The sequence below is a fragment of the Schistocerca americana genome, chromosome 2, assembly GCF_021461395.2.
Source record: "Schistocerca americana isolate TAMUIC-IGC-003095 chromosome 2, iqSchAmer2.1, whole genome shotgun sequence".
In the NCBI taxonomy this organism is placed as follows: Eukaryota; Metazoa; Arthropoda; class Insecta; order Orthoptera; family Acrididae; genus Schistocerca; species Schistocerca americana.
In genome coordinates, this window is record NC_060120.1 from 1008734096 (window position 1) to 1008761068 (window position 26973).

A 26973-nucleotide genomic window follows, 5' to 3' on the forward strand; every position below is an offset into this window, starting at 1 on the left:
CCCAAAATCCCACCTTGCTCTCATCGTCTTTTGATAGCAGATGATCGACAGTTAATTCTTTTAACCAGTTAACTGTGTTTTGTGTTTCTTTTCCCGTGTCTGTGAACGCTAGATCGTCCGGTGCCAGGAAATCTATAGGCGTTACTGTGTCAAGTGAAGTACTGGCTATTTTTGTTAACTTCCACCTGATATATCAATATATCTTTAACTTGTTTACAGATAAACCTGTTCTCTTCAGTATCTTAATACTGCACAGAGAAACTGACAGATGGATCTTACAAGGTTTACTATTAGTCGTAGCTTCTTTGTTTACGGTAAAGTGTCATATCGTTTTTATGTCCGATGGCAGTTTACGACTTTGTGTATTTTCCGAAATTGCTTTCTAGTTATGGAATTTATATTTTTGTTTTGTATTATTTCATTTCTTTTCTTTAAGCAGGTGTTCTTTAGTTTCGCCATTTCTTTCCCAGGCTCTCGCGCCTGTGAACGGATGTATTCTTTTACAAAACATTTCAAATGACAAAGTCCGCTTCCAGTTTGCTGCCCATTATTAGGTGGTGTGAAGGTGACCGGAGCTATTTAGTTTAACAGATGTGCTGCAAGACCTGTGTACTGGAGAGGTATAATGCCTGTGCCCTGTTATCAAAAGCTGTGAGGTTTAAGCCACCATTTATTTAGCAAGTGTCAAGGTGTCACACTGAACTTCAAAGATGTCGCCACGAATCATAAAGTAGTGTGGTGTCGATTTTTGATTCGCTTCACTATTTTTTTTCATTCGGAAATGGAGGCCGTCGACGAATTACATCCGTAAGACGTAGTTCATATACGCATATAGTGAGTAACTACATGGCCTCTGTCGTAACAATTATGGTTTCAGTTTTGTGTTGGACTTACTCCTGTTACCCCCTCCCGCCCCTCCCCCAATAAATATTCTGTTGCTCAATGAAAAAGATCTTGACAAAATAAAAAAAGTATCGTGAAATTTCAACAAAGCACAAGCTCAGTCCATCAATATTGCAACGTCTGATTTGTGAAAACTTTTCCTATGTTCTTGATTTTAGATCGTCAGTTACAGTTGAAGGTTGGACCAATACGTTCTACAGAATGAATATTCCGTCGTCCGCCTTTGAACATGTTGCACCATTTTCGATGCACCATCTTCGAACTGACTTTTCATTCAGTTTTTTGTTTGAACAGGGCGAACATTTCTTTCATTCGGAAACTGTATAACTTCACGGACCTCATAATTCTCGGTATCGTTCATTTAATCATAAGTTTTAAAATCACTCGAAAAACAGAAACGGACCATTCCCACATGTTAGCGTCATGCTGGTACCGAAAGCAAACAGCGTCTTTGACACGGCAGCTTGGGATGAGTGGGATGGTTTCGCAGTTCTTCACATCAAAACGTTCGAGGGAAAATAAGAATAAAGTAAAAAATCTAGTGGTAGGTATAAGACTCCACACATAAAAGCAGCCCACAATACGAGGTGCATTCAAGTTCTAAGGCCGATTTTTTTCTAATTAACTATTCACCCGAAATCGATGAAACTGGCGTTACTTCTCGATGTAATCGCCCTGCAGACGTACAAATTTTTCACAACGCTGACGCCATGATTCCATGGCAGTGGCGAAGGCTTCTTTAGGAGCCTGTTTTGACCACTGGAAAATCGCTGAGGCAATAGCAGCATGGCTGGTGAATGTGCGGCCACGGAAAGTGTCTTTCATTCTTGGAAAAAGTCAAAAGTCACTAGGAGCCAGGTCAGGTGGGTAGGGAGCATGAGGAATCACTTCAAAGTTGTTATCACGAAGAAACTGTTGCGTAAAGTTAGCTCGATGTGCGGGTGCGTTGTATTGGTGAAACAGCACACGCACAGACCTTCTCGGACGTTTTTGTTGCAGTGCAGGAAGGAATTTGTTCTTCAAAACATTTTCGTAGGATGCACCTATTACCGTAGTGCCCTTTGGAACGCAATGGGTAAGGATTACGCCCTCGCTGTCCCAGAACATGGACACCATCATTTTTTCAGCACTGGCGGTTACCCGAAATTTTTTTGGTGGCGGTCAATGTGTGCTTCCATTGAGCTGACTGGCGCTTTGTTTCTGGATTGAAAAATGGCATCCATGTCTCATCCATTGTCACAACCGACGAAAAGAAAGTCCCATTCATGCTGTCGCTGCGCGTCAACATTGCTTGGCAACATGCCACACGGGCAGCCATGTGGTCGTCCGTCAGCATTTGTGGCACCCACCTGGATGACACTTTTCGCATTTTCAGGTCGTCATGCTGGGTTTTGTGCACAGAACCCACAGAAATGCCAAGTCTGGAGGCGATCTGTTCAACAGTCATTCGGCGATCTCCTAAAACAATTCTCTCCACTTTCTCGATCATGTCGTCAGACCGGTTTGTGCGAGCCCGAGGTTGTTTCGGTTTGTTGCCACAAGATGTTCTGCCTTCGTTAAACTGTCGCACCCACGAACGCACTATCGACACATCCATAACTCCATCACCACATGTCTCCTTCAGCTTTCGATGAATTTCAATTGGTTTCACACCACGAAAATTCAGAAAACGAATGAAGTAAGGAAAACGTCGCCATTTTAAGTATTTCAAACAGTTCTCATTCTCGCCGCTGGCGGTAAAATTCCATCTGCCGTACGGTGCTGCCATCTCTGGGACGTATTGGCAATGAACGCGACCTCGTTTTAAAACAATGTGCATGTCCACTCTGGAGAAAAAAAAATTGGAGGCCTTAGAACTTGAATGCACCTCGTATGACGGATATTCTCCTGTCGAACGAACGTTCTTTGTTCCTGGCCAGATCCATATACGATTCTTATTCTTCGTCTTCTTCTCCTACTGCACTTCAACGCTTAGGCAACAAGCCTGCTCTGATTCTACAAATTTTCTCTTCGACTTCAGTGCAATGTCGAAGTCTCTAGAAAACAGGATGTGTTGCTCTTCTCTGGATGTCTTTCGTTTTCTTTTATGGGGGCAGCACTAGCCATAATCCGATGAATTTGGCTCTTGCGTTTACTTATTATTTGTAGACCTGTCAATCGTCCCATGGGTCGTAATATAAATTGGCGCCAAAGAAACGTTACCAATCCTGTCGATCCAACCACCAGAGATGTTAGGTTTAGATGATGTGTCAGCTGACGAGTAGAATGTGCCAGGTCAGGCATACTAGAGTAAGACACCCACTCGTGTAATCAGCACCTCTACGTGGGATGGGTTTAACAAGTCGTTGGAAGTCTTTGGTGCGACGTCACATGTCCTAGACAGCTGTTAAGATTGCTCGCCAATATTTTATAAAGTTTTAGATGTCAGACACTTATTTTAAGAAATACTGGTGTTAATATTTGCTGTAAAAGTAATTTATTAGTGGGTTTCCATTCAGATAATCTTTCTTTTTGTTTTACTGATTCAAGTGGTCTCTTATTCGTGAGTATGCTTACATCGTCCATCGAAATATCGGCAGTGTGTTTACGTTTCGCGGCATGTAGTTGCATCTGTAGCGGTTATAAGGCTAAGAACTGACGGAACTGTTTGTGCTCTGCATCCCATTATTAATTTTAGTAGTTTTCATCGCTAACCCAAATATTAACAGTGTGTTTACATTTCGCGGCGTGCAGCTGCAGCTGTAGCGGTTCTTACGTTAAGTCCTGAAAAAGTTGTTTGTACACTGTTATTACGATATTGAATTTAGTAGTTTTCAGAGGTGTCTCGTGCTGTCTCTAGTGAAATAACAGTTTAATAAACTTTCGGAAACTTTCACTCACTGTGTTTTATAAAGTTCCTTGTGCATCGTAGTCATTTATTAAGTAAAGTAGAGTAGTTTTCAGCCAGCATGACTTACTGTTTCTAGAGAAGTATTGCAGCAACATCTTTAACTCAAGGTGTAATTTCGTGGAATGTTCCAGTTGACGCTTGAATTTTTGGTTTTAGTTAAGAAACTGTCAGAAATTTTTGTGATATTGGTGTTAGTTGTGATTCAGTAATATTTGCAGAAGTAGTTGCTTTCTTAGTTGAGGGTGAAATTTGAGAACACTACTGTCAGTTCATTAAATCGTTTTAATGTAGTAATTGAACTTAGGACACGTAGATACTTAGTTTGTTCAGTAATTGTTAATATTTTACCATGAACGAGAAGCAACGGCTTAATGGCACGTGTGTGAGTAATTCTTTGAGATTTCATTGAAGTATTTACATTGGGGCGAATGCAGTGGGTAGGCCAGCGGGCATTCTAGCGACATCGTTTCCTGGAAGTGCAGAATTTCCTTCAGGTGCAGTTCCAAAACCCAAAGGGGGAAATAGGCAGGATGAGGAGGGAGAAGGGCGCTGGGGAATGAGAGCCGGCAGTTGGTAACAAGGGAGATAGGAAGAGAAGATATTTAGACACTTGTATGTTACCCATCACCAAGTGATTTAGCCAACTGACTTTCGTAGAGAGGAGCCTCTTGAACTTGTAGGTGTGGGAAACACACAACAGACCTCAGTACTTAAGGACTCTAAGGCAGCTGCAGTTTCAAATAGAAAGAAGAGGGTTCAGCTGTTATGCTGTTCATGTGGCAGAGGCGTAGGGCAGCAGCCACTACCAGGCTACGAGCATTGTGAAGCTTAGTGCAGGGTTGGTTCAGATGATTGTTAACTTAGGGGAGTTGTGTAGGAATTTTACGAAAAAGAATCAGGTAATGATTGTAGGCAGAGCTGGTAATAGTCTTGATAGAGGCAGTGAATATGCTGTAGGTGGAAAAGATTTGATGTACACGCACGGACAAACGAATGATAACAGCTTCAGAAAAAAATGGAATGATGTACTCGAGAGAAAGTGGTTCATAAACTGAGCAAGTCTTTAAAGTGTTGGCCCACCTCTGGCTCCTGCACAAGCAGATGTTCAGCTTGGCATTGATAGAGTCGTTGGATGTACTCCTGAGGGATATCGTGCCAAATTTTGTTCAGCTTGCGCGTTAGATGGTCAAAGTCCCGAGATGGTTGGGAAGACTCTGCCAATAATGCTCCAAGTGTTCGTAATTGGCGAGAGGTCGGGTATCGTTGTTTGCCAAGGCATGGTTCGCAACCACGAAAACGAGCAGCAGAAACACTCGCCGTGTGCAGGTAGACATTATCTTGTTGAAATGTAGGCCCAAGATGGTTTGCTATGAAGGATAACAAAACGAGGAGTAGAATACCGTTGACGTACCTGTGTGCTGCAAGAATGCCGTGGAAGACAACCGAGATAAATGGTAGCCCAAACCATCATTCCTGCTTCTTGGGCTGTATAGCTTTCGACAGTCAGATTAGTACCTCAAGGCATTGCCAGACACATCTTCACTGATCATTGGGATGACATGAGGTATATTTAGGCTTGGAAGTAGCTTGAGGTGTTCTGATGAACATTCACCACTCGATATGCAGCAAGGAATGTCAAACAGTTTCCAGAATAAAGACACTAAATCAGTAAACTGTCGAAGTATTCGCAACAAAGTTCTCGAATTTACTGTGCTCCAAGAAAGTTCTGGGACTCAAATTATTCTTGGGACCGAGAGCTGGCTGAAACCAGGATTGGAAAGCTCTGAGACATTTAGTGAGTTGTGGTTCATCTATCGGAAAGACAGATTAGAGGCCATGTGAGAGGGAGTGTTCATTGGAGTTGACAAAAATATTATCATTATTGAAGTCGAGGCTGAGTGCGACTGTAAAGTTATCTGGTCATATTCAACAGGTGTTGGTGAAACCCAGTTAAGACTGGATGTCTGTACTGGCCAACTGATTCTGCTATGATATTTCTAGGGTTCATTCAAAGGAAGTATATGGTCAATAGTGCGTTAATACCCAGAGCATGCAATACTGGTTGGCGACGACTTTAGCCTACCATGTGTGAATGGGATGACTATGAATTTATTGCGGAGGTTGAGGGGAGGAACAAACAGATGGTTATGCAAAATACATTTGAACAAGTTTTCTGGGAATTGTCTTCAACAGGTAGCTCAGCAGCTTACACACAATGAAAATATTTTAGACCTAGTAGCTACAAACAGGTCAGATCTTATTGATAGTTTCAGTACGTAAATGGTGATTAGCGATCAGAATGTCATTATAAAAACTACCATTACGAAAGTTAATAAAACAGTCAAGAAGGCTAGGAGAGTGTTTCTGCAATATAGAGCAGATAAGCAGTTATTAACACTGTAAGATGGATGTAAAGATTATGGGCAAAATTTAAGCAGACTGGATCTCGTTCTATGGAGAGTTACGTGCCTCATAGGTGGATAAAGGATGCAAAATGACCACTATGGTTTAATAATGAAATCTGGTGGATGCTAATGAAGCAGAACGTGTTTCATTTTCGGTTCAAAAGGGAATGCATAAATGAAGACAAGCGATGGTTAGTGGAGATTCGTGTGTCTCTGAAAGATCTATGTGTGAATCACACAACTACGACTGTCATCTTAGTAACAGATCTGGCAGAGAACCTCAGAAAATTGTGGCTGTACATAAAATCGATAAGCCAGTCTAAGGTTTCCATTCAGTGCCTTGTTGACCAGTCTGGTGTGGCAGTTGCATATAAGCAGTATGTGTAGCGGAGTTCTAGGACAATGAGCAATTCATAGTCAAATTTCCAAGATGTCAGCCTAGAACTCTCTTACACATACTACTTCACTACATAAATAAGAATGTGTGTCTATGAGAGTTCTGGAGCAGTGAGCATTTCAGAGTAAAATTTCCAAAATTTTGATCAAAAATATAATTTCCCAATTTCACTGAACCAAAAAATCGTAATTCCCTCATTTCGAAAAAAAGTGAATTTTACCAAAATAGTAAATAAAAAGAAATGATGAAGAAAGCTGAGTGATATAAAAATCTTAGAAAATTATAGCAAAGGAAACCATAATGTAATTAAAGGAAAAATACAAAATTTTAAAAATATATTCAAATTGAATTACACAAATAGGTCGATTCATTTTTTTATCTCAATAAACAAAATGTGAATTTAGAAGTTTATCTACTTTATCATCATCATCATTTTTAAAGAACTCAGTTTAACAGTCTGGAAGACTAATTCTATATTTTTTCAGTTTTCATAATTTAGTGAGCACTTCTAAAAAACTGTTACTCTGACTGTTAATAGGTTTTCAGTGTTACCATTCAAGGACGTTTTTATTTATGAACACAAAATTTGTAGAATGGAAAAATATTTAAATTTTCTGAAGAACTAATGTTTTCAATTTTTATCTTCTATGGTTTTATGAAAATATTTCAAAAGGAGAACAACAAGATAAAAGATCTTTAAATTTCTCATTCATTTACTTAATTAAAATTTTTCTGTAGGCATTCTATGTTGAGAATAACATTTAAAATGTTTTTACCTTAAATAACGAAACATGCAATAATATCATTTTGCATATTCTCATTACAAATGCACACACTTTCATGATGTTTTTTGAGTAGTAAAACATTCATTCTTCTAGTCATATTAATTACATAAGTAGAATGATTTTGAATAAAAATGAAAGGGCTTACATTCACATTATTATTTTATTGAGTTATTGTCTTAAAATCTCTAAAAACAATCATAAGCTTTTAAGAAATTATTTGGCTGACCAAGATTCAATAGTTCTTGAGGAAAAACTTCATTTCTTCCATTTTTAGCATGAATATTTCGTAATTTAACATAATCAAATAAAGAAGAATCAAGTAATTAATTATTACTTCGATTAGTTTCAAAAACCACGAAAATAAAGTAAGGAACATCAAATGCTTTAGAATTATAATAATTAGTGATATCTAGTTAAAACTTTCTTTTTCCCTGTGAACCAGCTAATCAATAATTGGAAGCCTGAAGAAAGAGATTTGTTATATTTGGATTTTTAAGCCTTTCTTCCTCTAACTCAAGTGAATATTCCGGTTCATATTTAACAACAAATACACTAATTTACATTTATTAACAACAATTGTACCTTCTTTTGGAAGAGTAGAATTATCATTATGTGTAGTGCAATAAAGATGCTGTCAACAACATTATTTACAGAATGAATTATCAGATCCAGTTAAAAATCATGAATGTACAAGTATTTTAACGTAGTTAAATAATTATATCAGTTAAACTAGTCTTCTATTTGCTTTACTAGAAAGGAAAAAAAAACTTTTGCTGGTTTTTTCTCGAAAACATTTTAACTCCGTACTTAAACCATTTAAGCAATCTTAATCATAAAGAATATAACAAACAAATAAGTGAATATACTTTTATGACTGGAAGTGATCAAAAATTACACAATTTAAATGAATATGATTTTATTCTTACAAAAGTTCTCATTGTTGGTGAAAACATAGAGATTTAACAATTGATGATTTTGATAAATTTTGAAGTCTAAATTTATGAAACAAGTCCTGAAATCAAAGGAATAAAAATGCTTCACAAATCAAATATTATATCTGTTACATTAAAAGATTCCATTAAAACTGCTCCAGTTGATGTAAAGTTAATTATATTTGGTGAAATAATTTAATCCTTTATAAATGATGAAGGATGATCATATTTACTGTTTGAAGTAAATGTTTACTGAAACACTTAATCCACATAGATTAACAACTAAAAATGGGATACAAAGAAATTAAAATCTTTGTTTAATTTGTAAAAATTAAAAGGATAAACTAGGGCAGGCTTCTCTCCAGCCTCTTAATGCCATCTCAACCTATGTCGTCCTCTTGCTCTCCTTCCGTCAGCTTAACTGCAGCACACCGTCCTTGTGGGATCTGTCTCACTGAGTTGCATTACATGTCCAGACAATCTGTTTACATAGTTTTCTGAGCTTGACCAGTTCTACCTCCTCACAGCAGTCCTAAAGTTTGTTATTCCTTCGGCATCTCCAGGTCCCATTTTCATATACAGGTCCAAAAATCCTCCTTAGTGTACTTCTTCCATGTGATGTCAGTTTATTTTCACCCAGTTTTGTAAGTGTCCATGTTTCTGAGTCATACATAAGTACGGGGCCTATCAGAATTTTGTAATGTCGGCACTAAGTCCCTCATAATAGAAACGTGGTTTTAAAATGTCGCAACATTCCAAAGTAGGATTGGTTAGCAGCACTTATGCGAGCCATAATTTCAGTAAAGGTGGTGCCATTTGCTTCTATCTTTGAGTCCAGTAGGTGAAACATTCCACTCGCTCAGAAGTAATTCCTTCAAGGGTTATTGTAGGCTGTAAGGATTCGTTAGTGCCATTGTACATGTATTTAGTCTTTCTTTTATTAATTCTCAGGCCAATCTTCTCTGTGCTCAGTTATAGAGCTGTAAATGCACTTTGTAGATCTCTGAGTGTTCTTCTCATTAAATCCAAGTCATCTGCATATACCAGCAATTGTACAGACTTCTAGTAAATAGTACCTCTTGTTTGAATACCAGATTTGCATAAAACTTTTTCAACTGTCTGGTTGAAAAGTAGGCAGCCCAGTTTCAGTGGGAAACTGAGGTGATAATCTCAATTGCTTTCATTTAGTGCACAGTGGGTACTTTAGGGTGACATCTATAAACTTCAACAGTTTTTCAGATGATTGAAATTCCCACATTACCTCATAAGGTTTGGCCTGGTTGTTTGTTTTATATGCAGATTTAAAATCAATAAAAAGGTGGTGCACTCCATTCTACTATTTGTCAATAAATATCGAGTTTACAGGTGACTTTCCTCATCTCAACCCACATTGATAACATCCAATAATGGCTTCTGCTATAGGTGAAAGTCTACTAACGAGAATATGTGATAGTATTTTATATATAATATTTAAGAGTGTTATGCCCATGTAGTTGCACCAGACACACAATCCTTACATTCCATTCTTCGGACAACTCTTCACATTACCAGATGGGTCACACAATCTTGTAGATCCTACGATTTAGCTCAACTTCTCCAGCTTTCAATAGTTCAGATGTTATACTGGCAATCCGTGGTGCTTCATGGTTCATCATTAAGCTAATTGCTTTGTTCATTTCTCCTTGGGAAGGGTGATGTACTGTGGCATCATACGCTGGAGGGACTGGGAGATCTCCAATAGGGGACTCTGAAAAATCCAATAGTTCACTGAAATACTCTACCCAATGCTCTAGTCCCTCATGATCATCAGTTAGCAGTATCCCACTTTCACTTGTTAGGAGGCTGATTTGTGGCTTAAATGGATTCTGGAAAATAATAAAGAATTTAGAAAATTAATTAAAGGATATAAATATTTTTAACTCCTATTTTATTTTCAAAATTCGCTTGGGGAATTCTGGTTAAAAGTAAAACAAATGAAAATATAGTTGAATCTTTCAGAAAAATAGCTGAGTTGAGATGCAGTCTCAAGACTGCTTCCACTGTCACAAGAAAACCAAAACGTCTGCAAACAGATAATGGCAAAGAATTTTATAGTAAAGAATTTCAAGGGAGTATAACATTATCCGTTATTCCACTTTTAGTGAATTAAAAGCATCTGTTGTTGAAAGATTCAATAGGATGTTGAATGAAAGAATTTGCAAGACATTTGCTCTTCAAGGAAATTATAAGTGGGGTGACTTAGTTTCTAAATTAATTGATGATTATAATAATACAAAACATTCAAATATAAAAAAAGCCCCAAAAGAAATATGTAAAGATACTGAAAAATCTAATTGCAAACAGTTTACATAACGTACTTGTTATATATTGAACCGAAAAATAAAACTGGAGACAAAGTTAGAATACATAAATTCAAAAGACTCTTTGAAAAGAGGTATAGAGCAAACTGGTCAACAAAAATTTTTGCAACAGAAAATGTTAATCATTCCTATCCAATCACATATAAATTGAAAGATGTGAAAGGTGAAAACGTAAAAGAAAATTTATATGAACAAAAATTATGAAAAACGAATTATCCAGATCTTAGCCTTGTTGAGAATGTTTGAATGAAGAAAGGTAATAAAGTGTATGTTAAATATTTAGATTTTGATAATTCACACAATAATTGCTTATACAAAACAAAAGTAAATTTTTAATGTGTTAATAGAAATTAATAATAAACAGAGTATGTTATTGAAAATCTAGATATATTTGATTTTGAATATAATACTCATATTTACGAAAAAAGTACATGGAAATTTAGTTCTATGTTCTGACAGATGAGAAAGAATACAAACAAAATTCGTTAATAAACTTTGTTCTTTTAGTAATATTTTGGATGCCACATTTTATGACATGTGAAAAACATTTGTAAATATTTGTTTTTATTCTCTGTCTACATATTTAAAACCGGTGAAAATTCATTGTATCATTCATTAGTTATTTTTGTGAAAAATTATCCAAAATATTAAAATAATTGGGAGGGTAAATAATTTTTAAATTTTCTTTCATTAGATTTTATACATCTACTGAATTGATTCATCATAAATTCTTTAACATTCTTCAAAATTTGGATGCTTATTTTTAAAATATCTACATGATTCGAACATTTTTAATTGTCTTCACACATAATTAACATAATTAAAATGATAATCATATAATCTTAAAATGACAAAATTAGGTCTTAAATATTCATCTTTTAATTAAGGGAAAAATGTGGTAATACTATGTTTAATTTTCGTTTTTTTATCTATTAATTCAAATGTGTCACAAACTACTTTTCTAAGACCTTATATATATATATATATATATATATATATATATATATATATATATATATAAATCATTCGAAAACATGGTGAATATGAAATTAAAGGTAAAATAAATCACTTGGATGACTTAAATAAAATCAAAGATAAAACTATAGAATGTGTTAGAGAAGTAATTCATTTGAATTAATAGTTAAAAAAATTCAATATTAACACATTTTTTGTTAGTTAAATGATGAAAATTTAAGACCTACTTTTGTTAAATTAAGATTATATGGTTATTATTTTTAAAATATGATTATTGTCTATTAAGACAATTAGAAAATGTTCAAATTATATATATATATATATATATATATATATATATATATATATAATTAAAATATATTTTAATTTTTTAAATTTGAATAATATTTATCCTTATAGATGGAAAGCGAAAATATAATTATTTGTCCACTATGGAATGCAAAAAAAAATTCAAAAAGGGAAGCAGCTAAAATCACTTAATAATGGAAAGGCTAACCGATGAGATACCTGTAAGATCTTACAATAATTATACAACTGAACTTGGTATCCTTCTAGCAGGAATTTATTGTAGATCGCTTGAGCAATGAAAGGTTTCTAATGACTGGAAAAAACACAGGTCATTCCCATCTGTAAGAAAGGCTGTAAGGTAGATCCACACAATTGTAGACTTATATTGTTGATTTCATTCTGTTGTAGAATTATGTAACAGATTTATGCTCAAGAATTATGACGTTTTTGGAAAAAAATCCATTTGGAAACCGCAAACGTCCTGCAAAACTCACTTCACTCTCTTCCTCCATGAGATCCACAGCAAAGTGGACAATGGCACTCAGGTTGATGCCACATTCCTTGATTTCAGTAAGGCATTTGACACCGTCCTGCATCGCCATTTAATGAAAAAAAAGTATTAACTGACTAAGCATCAGAGCTGACCTGCGACTGGATTCAAGAATTTCTTTCAGATAGAACACCCATATCGCTCTTAATGGTACTATATCGACAGCTGTAAAGGTAACATTCGGAGTACCACAGGGAAATGTGATACGACCGTTGCTGTTTACAATATACACTCCTGGAAATGGAAAAAAGAACACATTGACACCGGTGTGTCAGACCCACCATACTTGCTCCGGACACTGCGAGAGGGCTGTACAAGCAATGATCACACGCACGGCACAGCGGACACACCAGGAACCGCGGTGTTGGCCGTCGAATGGCGCTAGCTGCGCAGCATTTGTGCACCGACGCCGTCAGTGTCAGCCAGTTTGCCATGGCATACGGAGCTCCATCGCAGTCTTTAACACTGGTAGCATGCCGCGACAGCGTGGACGTGAACCGTATGTGCAGTTGACGGACTTTGAGCTAGGGCGTATAGTGGGCATGCGGGAGGCCGGGTGGACGTACCGCCGAATTGCTCAACACGTGGGGCGTGAGGTCTCCACAGTACATCGATGTTGTCGCCAGTGGTCGGCGGAACGTGCACGTGCCCGTCGACCTGGGACCGGACCGCAGCGACGCACGGATGCACGCCAAGACCGTAGGATCCTACGCAGTGCCGTAGGGGACCGCACCGCCACTTCCCAGCAAATTAGGGACACTGTTGCTCCTGGGGTATCGGCGAGGACCATTCGCAACCGTCTCCATGAAGCTGGGCTATGGTCCCGCACACCGTTAGGCCGTCTTCCGCTCACGCCCCAACATCGTGCAGCCTGCCTCCAGTGGTGTCGCGACAGGCGTGAATGGAGGGACGAATGGAGACGTGTCGTCTTCAGCGATGAGAGTCGCTTCTGCCTTGGTGCCAATGATGGTCGTATGCGTGTTTGGCGCCTTGCAGGTGAGCGCCACAATCAGGACTGCATACGACCGAGGCACACAGGGCCAACACCCGGTATCATGGTGTGGGGAGCGATCTCCTACACTGGCCGTACACCACTGGTGATCGTCGAGGGGACACTGAATAGTGCACGGTACATCCAAACCGACATCGAACCCATCGTTCTACCATTCCTAGACCGGCAAGGGAACTTGCTGTTCCAACAGGACAATGCACGTCCGCATGTATCCCGTGCCACGCAACGTGCTCTAGAAGGTGTAAGTCAACTACCCTGGCCAGCAAGATCTCCGGATCTGTCCCCCATTGAGCATGATTGGGACTGGATGAAGCGTCGTCTCACGCGGTCTGCACGTCCAGCACGAATGCTGGTCCAACTGAGGCGCCAGGTGGAAATGGCATGGCAAGCCGTTCCACAGGACTACATCCAGCATCTCTACGATCGTCTCCATGAGAGAATAGCAGCCTGCATTGCTGCGAAAGGTGGATATACACTGTACTAGTGCCGACATTGTGCATGCTCTGTTGCCTGTGTCTATGTGCCTGTGGTTCTGTCAGTGTGATCATGTGATGTATCTGACCCCAGGAATGTGTCAATAAAGTTTCTCCTTCCTGGGACAATGAATTCACGGTGTTCTTATTTCAATTTCCAGGAGTGTATATAAATCATCTGGTAGAAAGTGTTGGATGCTCTATACCAAAGTAGCAACGCCAGATGGTAGTAAGAATTTGCAGAACTACCTGCAGAGAATTGATGAATTGTGTAGGCTCTGGCAGTTGACCCTGAACATAAATGAATGTAAGATGTTGCATGCACGTAGGAAAAGCGATCCACTACTGTACAGCTACACTATTGATCACAAACAGCTGGGGACAGCGTCTGCCATAAAAATCTAGGCGTAACTACCCAGAGCGACCTTAAGTGGAATGACCATACAAAACAAATAGTGGGAAATGCAGACCCAAGACTCAGATTCACTGGAAGAATCTTAAGGAAATGTAACTCACCCACAGAAGAAGTGGCTTATAAGAAGCTTGTTCGCCCAGTTCTTGGGTATTGTTCCTCTATCTAGGAATGATGGAGAAGTTAGAGAAGATCCAATTAAAAGCGGCATGTTTCGTCACAAGATCGTTTAGCTGGCGAGAGAGTGTTACAGAGAGGCTAACGAGACTCCACAGGCAGACATTACACGAGGGGCATTGTGTATTATACAAAGATTTACTATTGAAACTTGGGGACAGCACTTTTCAGGAGGACTCAGACTACATACTGCTTCCCCCCCCCCCCCCCCCACACACACACAAATTACAACCTATATGGAGGCTCACCACCAATCATTCTTTCTGTACACTGTTCGGCAGTGGAACAGGATTGGAAGGTGGTACCCAAAGTACCCTCCACCACACACCATTTGGTGCCTTACAGAGTATGATACAGATGTAGATGTGAAATAACCAGACATAATTTACCTTGAAGATCAGGTTGTAAAAATTGTCAAAGAAAGAGATAAAGGGTACTTCTTTGTAATTGGTATCTTAAAACATTTATTTGCGGAAAATACAGAAAGGAAATAAAAAAATTCTTCTAAATATATTCATAAATGTGATCATTCAAAAGATGAGAAATAAGTTTTAAAATCTCAAAAAGATAAGGAAAGTGGTTATCTGCAATAAGCTGAATGTTTTTGTGGAAAATGTGTTTGTAAATATTGTTTAGAAAGACATCAGAAAATAACATATCCTGAAAAAATATAAAAAACTAATTAGTTTTTTATGTTTTCATTTTTATATTGCCAGCCATGGTGGTCTCGCGGTTCTAGGCGCACAGTCCGGAACCGTGCGACTGCTACGGTCGCAGGTTGGAATCCTGCCTCGGGCATGGATGTGTGTGATGTCCTTAGGTTAGTTAGGTTTAAGTACTTCTAAGTTCTAGGGGACTGATGACCACCGCAGTGGAGTCCAATAGTGCTCAGAGCCATTTGATTTTTTCACTTTTATTTCATATTTTGTTCTTCTGCACAACTGTTTTATTCGTTTAAGAAATCATTTTTGTCTTCTTTGCAACTGTTTAATTCCTTTAAGAAATCATTGTTATCTTCCATGCAGCCATTTAATTCTTTTAAGAAATGATTTTCATCCTCCTCCAATTCACTTTGATTTAATTGGTAATGTCTGTATGGTGAAGTTATAGTAATTCACTCAGAAGTATCAATAAATTTTCTCGGATTTAGTTACAAATGATTAATAATGCTTCTGTGTATGATGTGTCTCAAAACAGGGCAGAGCACATAATGGAACGTTGCAAGTTTTCCATTGGTATTTAGTTTCCTGGCGCACTTACTGTTTCATGCAAAGCACGCATCGGCACATTAGCATACTTTTCTGCGAATGTTCACTCACAGTGACAGACGGAAGATGTCTCCCTGTGAATGGCAGAGGATTCTCGTCATCGCAGCGCCTTCCCCTACCAGCTTTTTTCCGTTCTGTAGGATATTTTTCTACTATCTCCCCTACGAGAGAAAAGTGAAACTACGCGATCGCCATTTGCGGCTGTTCAGTGGTTGTGAAACCGAGGAAGAGATCTTGGCGGGAGTACCAATTGTCGACATATAGGATACGACCCTGTTCCAGGTATGTTCCCATAAGAGTTGCCACTACGTCGCCACTTTGCCCTAAATTGTGGAACCCCTATTTCTGTTGTTGCGCCTGTGTATACAATAAAACCCAAAACATACCTACTCTGACAGTCTCACAGTACAAATGTTTTCCGAATCTACTTCACTTGGTTGGAATAAATTTCTTGAAAGATAATCGTCCTTTGACAGGCTACAGAGTTTTATCCATACAAAGCTTGTGATGTGGACGAAATTAACTTTGTCAACAATCGTCATAAATTTAAATAGACTGTCGCCTGCAGTAGTCGCCGAAGTATCACTGATGTGTAGCATTCTCAGAAGTATGTGTATCTCAGGACTTATAGCCACTTCATTTTGACTTCTAAACAGGCGCCATTAGAAGCAAAAAGCCACAAAACAATAAATTACCTCAAATCCAGCGTCTGTAGTGCCTTTCCGCTTTTGCAATCGAGAATTCACAGATTCTGTAGTATTTTCTCTGGCGCAAACGTAAAAACGATTTGTTTCGTATGCAATAAATTGCAACAGTACTTCATAAATATCGCAAAAAACGAATGAATGCTTTAATCAGAATGTATCTGACATTTATGTCCCGTACTCGAGTCAGCAAAGTAGTAGTTTAACCGCTGGAAACTGGTTTCTTTCCAGTCAAGCATGTTACATAAGCGCGCTGTTTGCCGAACCGTTTCATTGTCACATTATGATTCCTTAGATCAGAGAAACTGCTGACTGTAATTTTTCAGCATAGAGATTCGAGATTCGATTGAAAACTCACCACTGCTAGCAACATCAGATAACTCACATTCACTGTCACTCCTAGTGAGCATATCCAGGATCTCTTTATCTGTGAAACCACAGCGACGTGACATTTTTCCTTAGAAAACAAGAAAACTGACGAAAACATGGGAAGCAAAGTCGAATTCTGCTAAGAGGCAAAACAGCAACAAATATTACGCACTCTCGAACTATACAGTTAGATCATTGAACATCTACTGGGAGAACAGGGCGGAAATACAGCTCTGCTTGTATACGCGTCTGTCATGTTCAAGTAACTGGGACTCACCTAAACTCGTCCCTAGCGGTGGTGAAACGGCCTGTGGTACAGTACGCATCTACACGTCCTTAGTACTCTAGGGAAAACTCAAGGGCCGCACTTAAACACATAGGGCGCGCCAGAGTAACAGCGAGGCATGACGAGTTAACATGTCCCCAGCAGTCAAAGGGATGAAACAATTTTGTTACATTTGACAGTATATAGTTCATGTTTAAATGATGTGATGAAACTCATCTTTCTGTATTGTATTATTTTGTCATCTAGACGATTTTTATAATCATCAAAAGAAATTTCATTCTTCACAACAGATTTCTTAACTTCTTTAGACTGTTTATATTCTTTAATATTTTTGATCTTAAACTACAGGGTTTTAACATAATTTTACCACAGTTTTCACCTTGCATTTTTCCTAAAACTTTCTTATTTACTTTCAGAAATCCATAAATGATATCTTTTGTACAATCACTTGTATAAATTCGTTTGTTATTAATATCTGTAAATAAATCTTCAGTTCTTATATCATAAATGAAACGAACCATATTTACACCATATTTTGGTTTCATAAAATTTCAGTGAAAATCATACACTTTATTTTCGAAAAATATGGACTACTGATTCCAATGAAAATTGGTTTATTAAACAAGATTGTGATTTTCTTTATATGAATCTGCAATGATTTTAATATTTTGTCTATTTCTAATACCTTTGATAGTTTTTCCAAACTCTGCATTATTCTTTTTCAAATTTGTTAGCTGCCTTTTTCCTCATTTCTTTATTAAAACCTGAATTTTCATTAATTTTTATCCATGATTGAATATTGCCTAACATTTCTATAACATAAAACATTTGTTTCTTTATTATTTAATGTAGTTAGTAATTTATTTTCTTCTTCTTGTGCTATCACTGGTAGCCACCTCTTTCCAAACGGATTAAAGTTTTTCTTCCTAGGCAGTCCATTAGCTACTTTCAATTGTCCTTTCATGTACTCTGATCGATTTAAGGCAAGTATAATTTAAGATATCTTGGTGTTCTTCTTCTGCCCAACAGAGAGATCCTGGAGTGCAGCGAGACAGTCACTATCATCATCAAAGTCTTGATCATCTTGCACAGGGTTTCTTGAGAAACAGTTGGCATGTTGGTGTTTTCTTCCACTTTTGTACACTGTGGTAATGTCATACTCTTGAAAATGTAGTGCCCACCTGGCTAGACGTTCTGTTGGATCCTTAAAAGCTGTCAACCAACAAAGTGGATGATGGTCTGTAATAACTATGAATGGCCTTCAATAGAGATACTGTTGAAATATGGGCACGGCCCAGCTTGCAACAAGACATTCTTTTTCTGTAGTTGAGTTGTTACTCTCGGCTTTTGTAAGTGTCCTAGAGGCATAGGCTATAACCTTCTCTTTTCCATCAGAAATCTGCAACAGAACAGCACCAATCCCATACCCACTGGCATCTGTGTGTAGTTCTGTAGGTGTTCTCTCATCATACAGACCAAGTCCAGGGTCAGTCATCAGAGCACATCGAAAGAATCTCGTTCAGCACCACCCCAGATAAATAATGCATCGACTTTTAACAACTCTTGGAGTGGCCTGGTTTTGATACAAAAAATGGTTCAAATGGCTCTGAGCTCTATGGGACTTAACTTCTAAGGTCATCAGTCCCCTAGAACTTAGAACTACTTAAACCTAACTAACCTAAGGACATCACACACATCCATGCCCGAGGCAGGATTCGAACCTGCGACCGTAGCGGTCGCGCGGTTCCAGACTGTAGTGCCTTTAACCGCTTGGCCACCACGGCCGGCTTTGATACAAAAGTTTTTGATAAAACGACGGTAATAAGAACGTAATCCGAGGAAGCTTCTCATATCTCTAATACTTTTAGGAATAGGATATTCCGTTATAGATCTCACCTTCTCTGTGTCTAGCCGTACACCTTCGTTTGACATAAGGTGTCAAAGTATTTTGATCTCTTTTGCTATAAAGAGACACTTTCTCGGATTAAGTTTCAGTCCACCTTGTTGGAGGCACTTAAGAACGGCCCTCAGTCAATTTACATATTCATCAAATGTCTGTGAGGCCACTATAATGTCATCTAAGTAACAAAGTCACATCGTTCACTTCAGGTGACTTAGAAGATTATACATCATTCGTTCAAAAGTTGCCGGTGCGTTACACCAAACGGCATTACCTTAAACTCACACAGGCCCTCAATGGTGATGAATGCAGTTTTCTCACGATCAGCCTCATCTACTTCGATTTGCCAGTATCCCTAGTACATGTCCATGGTTGAGAAAAACTTAACACCCTTCAGACAATCTAGTGTTTCGTCAATTCGTGGAGGGGGATAAACGTCATTTTTAGTTATCTTATTAAGCTTCCTGTAATAAATACATAAGCGTCAACTGCCATCCTTCTTTCTGACGAGAACCACTGGTGAAGACCATAGGCTGTGCGATGGCTGAATGATGTTATTCTTTATCATTTTCTCTACCTCGTTGCGAATTATTCTACGTTCCGTTGCTGACACACGATATGCTCTCTGGCTTATTGGCCCTAATCCGGTGCTTCACCGTCGAAATGTCTAATTTGCTCTTCACCTGTGGCTTGAAGCATTCAGAGAACTCTTGAAGAATGGCAAGTAACTTCTTGTGTTATTCCTTAGTGAGATCTGGTGATAGTCGAGCTAGACGATCTTGTAGTGGTAGCGCCAGTTTTGCCCACAGACTCGGCGAGGGAGGTTTCTCTGATGCTTAACTGTTCTTCAATTAACGGCTCAGAGTTTGCTATGCACATGTGTCTTGGAAGGATCTGTGGTTCTCGGCGACAGTTAACTATCCACAATTCACCCAATCCGTTCTTAAACTAGGCGACAGAGGCTGTGATGACCAAGTTACTCTTCAGTGATATGCTCCTCTTACATTCCACTGAAAGATCCATGGGTTGATGCATGCCATGACACATGACAGTTACCTTTCTAGCTCTGACTGCAGGAATGATCACTTCATCCAGAACACATAGTCTCCACTTGCGCAGATCCGCCTGGAAAAATTCCCAGCTTCTGAATTTCTCCTCGTTGTTCTCAGACGATTGCTTGGCAGTGCCCTTCAAGTGGAAAAATACGTTAGCCAAACACATGGTGTCAGCCCGTTTGTTAAATTTGGCTAGACGCTCGTACACCTTTAGCCACTTGTTTGGATCTTGGTCATCGTCACCAAAGAATCCTGAAGGATGTCTCATGTGGTGGCACACAGTCGCTGTCATCGTATCGTCCTCTTCTTTTTCTGCCTCCGTAGATTGCTATCTGTTGAATATGGCTCCAACTCTGGTTTCTCGCCAAGGCGGCTCTGTGGTGGCCTGATAGGGGCGACTGTGTCGTAGATAATTGTGCGCTACTACAAGTTCCAATACCCAGCGCCTCCAGCAGAATAATGTCACGTAGAACAAGGTGTAACTGGATCAATGACGGACACTAACTTCATTTAACCAATAACGAAGGTTTATTCAGCACTTGCATATACAAGAGTGTGGAGCCAGAACCCATGTGGTATATATACAGTTACAGAACGTTCCAGTGCAATGATTCTTGACATTTGTGGATACTTCTAGGATGTATTCAAACCGAATGTAAAAATTAAAATTTTTCAGTTCAGTTGCGTTTTGAATTTATGACCCTTCATGCAGCAGTCTTATATCATAACCACTACACCACAGTGACTGTGCTACTCAGCTTCTTCTGTGAAAATATTACATGTCGTTATTTTTCCATTAAATGAAATGATCTCGTACTTTATTTTCTCCAAACTCAAATTCTTATTCACAAATATGACAAATTTCTGAATTTTTATATGTCATTACATCTTCCTACATCAGTTTCATTGGAACATTTCGACTTTGTATTCTACTATTTTCCCTTGATTCTTCTATTAACATTTCAACGAATTTTTATGCTGTGTGTGTGTTGGGGCTTATGGGAACTCAATGTCGAGGTCATTAGCACCCGAAATTTATGTGCCGTGTCATTACCTGTATATGTAATGGGATTTTTATAATCACCCTCAGAATATTTAACAGAATAACTAAAAGAAATTTATAAATGTTTTGCATACTTGTTAAGATAAGATTAAGTTGATCCAAAATATTATTTTGATTAAAAAAATTAATTTGATTAAAAAGTCCTTCTAATGCCTCAATTTTATCAATATTTTCAGTTCCGTAAGTCGTAATTCTTGATTCGAAAGCTGAGACTTTTCGATGAATTCGTTAAGCTGATTTAAAAAAATCTTCAACATCTAGGGGATTGAAACTTGGTAAATTTTTCTGATAATCTATTTAATTTCTTGATACTTATCTGCTAGAAGCTTTTGAATGGAATTCTCATTATCGTTATTAATAATTTTACCCTGAGTTCTATTAACAAGATCGATTAATTGTTGTTTTTCAAGATTAGACTAATGTTTTAAATTTGTTATTTTATAGATTTGATGAATTACTTTTAAAGATCTTTTTTACTCAAATCCTTATCATTATTAATTTTAACTTCAGTTCCTTTGGTAAGATCTGTTAACTGAGTTTTTCTAAATTTTGACTTACTATTTATTTTTTTCACTTTACAGACTTGATAAACTCCTTTCAAAGAGTTTTTATTCATTTCATTGTCGATATCATTGTTATTAATATTGTCAACAGAACTTAGAACAGATCAAAAATGGCTCTGAGCACTATGGGACTTAACATCTGAGGTCATCAGACGCCTAGAACTTAGAACTACTTAAACCTATCCAACCTAAGGACAACACACACATCCACACCCGAGGCAGGATTCGTTCCTGCGACCGTAGCAGTCTTGTGGTTTCAGACTGTAGCGCCTAGAACTGCTCGGCCATCCCGGCTGGCAAAAGATCACTTAACTGACTTTCTTGAAGTTTATAAATATTCTTCAATTTTTCTGTTTTAGCAATTCACTGAAGTTTTTTTACAGTTTCTGATTTTAGTTCTGTATTCCTTATATCCTTATTCATTTCTTTCTTTTTAAAATAATCAATAAATTCAAATTGGTCTTCTCTTGTTACACTTGGGTAACAATTTTCCTTACAATAATTTTGTAAATCTTTTGAACTTAATCCATTGATTCCTTACAATAATTTTCTAAGCTTTTAAGGAGCTGAGCTTTTCTCTCCATTATTCCATATTTATAGAGAATGAAATTCGATTTTCTTATTGAAATATTTACTGTCATAATGTACCTTTGAGACTTCCTGTCCTTGAGCTTTTTATTTATAAGGAAAATAATTTATTAGATTTGAAATTTTTTAAATGGGAAAATGAGGAGATCTTTTGGTTCTTATTTATAAAGACTAAAATTTATTAGATTCGAATTCATTAAATTAGGAAATGGAAATTTGGCTCTTCGATACAAGCAATTGACATTTTTGGCTTTGTATTTTCTAATTGTTCTATTTCTTCTTCTTTTATTTTTAATTGATTTTGGAAATCTATTGTTTGTTGTTCTCATTTCCATTTAATATAATCAAATGATATTTTTTCTAAGGTAATATATTGTTTTCTTGCTTGTTTACTACTTTGGTTATTCAACATATTTATCGATTCTTTAAAACTTTCAACTGACAATTTTAACCAAGTTTTTTGAATAAATTATGTTTGTCATGGATTTTTAATTCAGCTTCAAGAAGTGGATAACCATTTAAAATAGTTATGTAATATGTTAATAATTCAAAGTCAATATTATTTATAACTAAAATTTTTTTATAAATCAGTTTGTGATTGAGAAAATCTATATTATTCGAGGGCTGTAAATATTTACAGACCAGAAGGTCCCTATGAGGCTGAATTTTTAGCTGCTTAAAAATCAATATTCTCATACATCTGTAAATTTTTATCCATTTAAATGTCTATATTATCTGAAAAAAGTAGGGGTAAGTATAGGGAGAGACAGGTCATATACAATATGTACAACAACCAAGAGGGAATAATAAGAGTGGACGATCAAGAACGAAGTGCTCGTATTAAGAAGGGTGTAAGACAAGGCTGTAGCCTTTCGCCCCTACTCTTCAATCTGTACATCGAGGAAGTAATTATGGAAACAAAAGAAAGGTTCAGGAGTGGAATTAAAATACAAGTGAAAGGATATGAATGATACGATTCGCTGATGACATTGCTATCCTGAGTGAAAGTGAAGAAGAATTAAATGATCTGCTGAACGGAATGAACAGTCTAATGAGTACACAGTATGGTTTGAGAGTAAATCGGAGAAAGACGAAGGTAATGAGAAGTAGCAGAAATGAGAACAGCGAGAAACTTAACATCAGGATTGATGGTCACGAAGTCTATGAAGTTAAGGAATTCTGCTACCTAGGCAGTTAAATAACCACTGACGGACAGAGCAAGGAGGACATCAAAAGCAGACACGCTATGGGAAAAAAGGCATTTCTGGCCAAGAGAAGTCTACTAATATCAAATACCGGCCTTAATTTGAGGAAAAAATTTCTGAGAATGTACGTCTGAGGTACAGCATTGTATGGTAGTGAAACGTGGACTGTGGGAAAACCGGAACAGAAGAGAATCGAAGCATTTGAGATATGGTGCTATAGACGAATGTTGAAAATTAGGTGGACTGATAAGGTAAGGAATGAGGAGGTTCTACACAGAATCGGAGAGGAAAGGAATATGTGGAAAACACTGATAAGGAGAAGGGACAGGATGATAGGACATCTGCTAAGACATGAGGGGATGACTTCCATGGCACTAGAGGGAGCTGTAGGGGGCTAAACCTGTATAGGAAGACAAAAAAAATTAATCCAGGCCTGTAAATCTTTACAGACCTGAAGATCTATATTATTCTATGTATCAAAATGTTTAGTTACCTGAGGATCCACATTCTCAATTTTCTAAGGTTTTTAAATTGCCTGCCTTTCTTTGTTATCGCTTTTTCCATTGTATTTAGATAAATTTAATTTTTTCGAAATAGGGGGAAATAAAATTTGTTGTTTGTTGGAAACAGGGAAATTATATGTTTGTTCAACAATTTAGAAATTTGACTCTGAAATGCTCTTCGTCCTAGAACTTTCTTACATATACTAGTATTACAGGAAAACGAAAGTGGAAGTTTTAAATTTTACGTTCAAGTAATCGTTCACACAGGAGAATCATAGAAACGTGAGATCATTTGATCTTCGGACAGACCCACGTATGGAATATATACTGTAGTAATAAGCATTCATGCAGTAGAGAAACAGCTGAACGATTTGAAAGCAAATAAATCACCAGGTCTGAATGGAATACCAGTTCGATATTTTAAAGAGTACTATACGGCATTGTCCCCTTACCTAGCTTGCATTTATCATGAATCCCTCGCCCAGCACAAAGTCCCAAGCGACCGGAAAAAAAGCAAGTGACTCCAGTATATAAGAAAGGTGGAAGAGCGGACCCACAACATTACAGACCATTACCTGTAACTTATGTTTTCTGCAGAATCCTTGAACATATTCTCAGTACGAATATAATAAACTTATGTGCACGAATGAGCGTGGTTTTAGAAAGCATCGCTCTTTCGAAACTCAGATTGTCTTGTCTCACAAGATACACTGACAACTGAGTTAAGGGCAACCGGCAGATTCCATATTTCTAGATTTCCGGAAAGAATTTGACACGGTGCCACACTGCAGGCTGTTAACGAAGGTACGAGCATATGGAATTATTTTCACAATTATGTGAGTGGCTCGAAGGCTTCTTAAATAACAGAACCCAGTGTGTTTCCCTAGACGGCCAGTGTTCATCAGAGGGAAAGGTATCATCAGGTGTGTCCCAGAGAAAGTGTGACGGGACCGCTGCGGTTCTCTGTATACATAAATGAAGTTTCTGACAGGGCGGGCAGCAGTCTGCGGTCATTTGCTGACGATGCCATGGTGTGCTGTAAGGTGTCGCAGTGGAGTGGCTGTAGAGCGATACAAAACGACTTAGACAAAATCATCAAATTGGTGTGATGAATAGCAGCTAGACCTAAATGTGGGAAAACGTAAGTCAATGCGGATGAGTAGGAAGAACAAACCAGTAATGTTCGCATACAGTATTGCTTCTGTTCAGCTTGACCCAGTCATGCCGGTTTAATATCTGGGTGTAACGCTGCATAGTGATATGTGGTGGAAAGAGCACGTGAGAGCTGTTGTAGGGAAGGCGAATGATTGACTTCGATTTAGGAAAGAGTGGTTCATCTGTATAGGAGACCGCATCTAGGACGCTGGTGCGATCTGTTCTTGAGTAGTCCTCGAGTGTTTGGGACCCAAACCAGGGCGTATTGTAGGAAGATATCGATTGAATTCAGAAACGGGCTGCTAGATTTGTTACCGGTACTTTCAAACAACACGTAAGTATTACGGAGATGCTTTGGGAACTCAAATTGGAATTCCTGAAGGGAAGGTGACTTCTTTTCGAGAAACGCTATTTAGAAAATTTAGAGAACCGGCATTTGAAGCTGACTGCTGAACGATTCTACTGCCACCATCATACACTGCACGCAACTACCACGAAGATAAGGTACGAGAAGTTAAGTCTCATATAGAGGCATACAAATAGTCGTTTTTCCCTCGCCCTATTTGTCAGCGGGACAGGAAAGAAAATAACAGGTAGAGTTGCGGAGTGCCCTCCGCCACGCGCTGTACCGCAGCTTGTGGAGTATCTATGTAAATGTACATCCGAGGCACCCTTACAGGATAGAGTTATGTCGACGTTACTCCACGTCATTCTGTGCAACATTAGCCAACCAGCTCCGGATTTTAACGCAGTAACAGGCCATACCATTAGGCACGATTTCCTTCCGGAAGACATCCAATAACTCTATAAATCAATTTCAAGCCCAATAACTGCTTGCATAATGGCTGGAGGTGGACCGACGCGTTACTGATTTGCTGAATTTGTGAATCTCTTTCTATTGAATAAATTATCCAATTCTATTGAAATTGTTCAAATGGTTCAAATGGCTCTGAGAACTGTGGGACATAATTTCTGAGGTCATCAGTCCCCTAGAACTTAGAACTACTTAAACCCAACTAACCTAAGGACATCACACACATCCATTCCAGGAGGTAGGATTCGAACCTGCGACTGTAGTGGTCTCGCGGTTCCATACTGTAGCGCCTAGTACCGCTCAGCCACTCCGGCCGGCCTTTGCAATTTTATTTGTTTGTTTGTACATATACCGATTCTGTAGATCATATCTATCGATTTCCGTCCTATTCGGATAACTCTTTGTTTTATTTTTTTCTTGGTGTATATTTACTACGCCTACTAAAACACCTCGAACGAGAAACGGGAAACGCCACAGTGTGTGCTGTGTGCCTTCAGTACGTCCCACGAGCTGCTTAGCTTGTCCAATTAGCCTCACGCGTCGGCTTTTCCAGCAGGAGGCACACGTCCTCGGACTGTCAGCGAGTGAGACCTCCGCGGCAGCCAAGTTACCCCGCTTTCCGCTCCGAGTTGGGAGAACTTGGTTGGCGCCTCATGAATAAAGCTGCTGCATTACTGCTGGCGGCTCCCAACGAAAGGTCTAGAGGACAGTTCCTCTAAATCACCAGAGTTGCTCCATATGAAACGGAACCGTACTACAACACGTCGCTCCTACCCCCCCCCCCCCCCTTCCCCCAACCCATCCGCACCTCACCAGGCCTGAGGATGCAGCTGGTGCAGTGGCGACTTAATTTTCGGGCAGAGCTCGGTGAAAGAGTTGATGCCGGAATGAGTTCTGACATTATCACCGTTGATGGGTTAGGGCTATGGTCGAGTGAGATA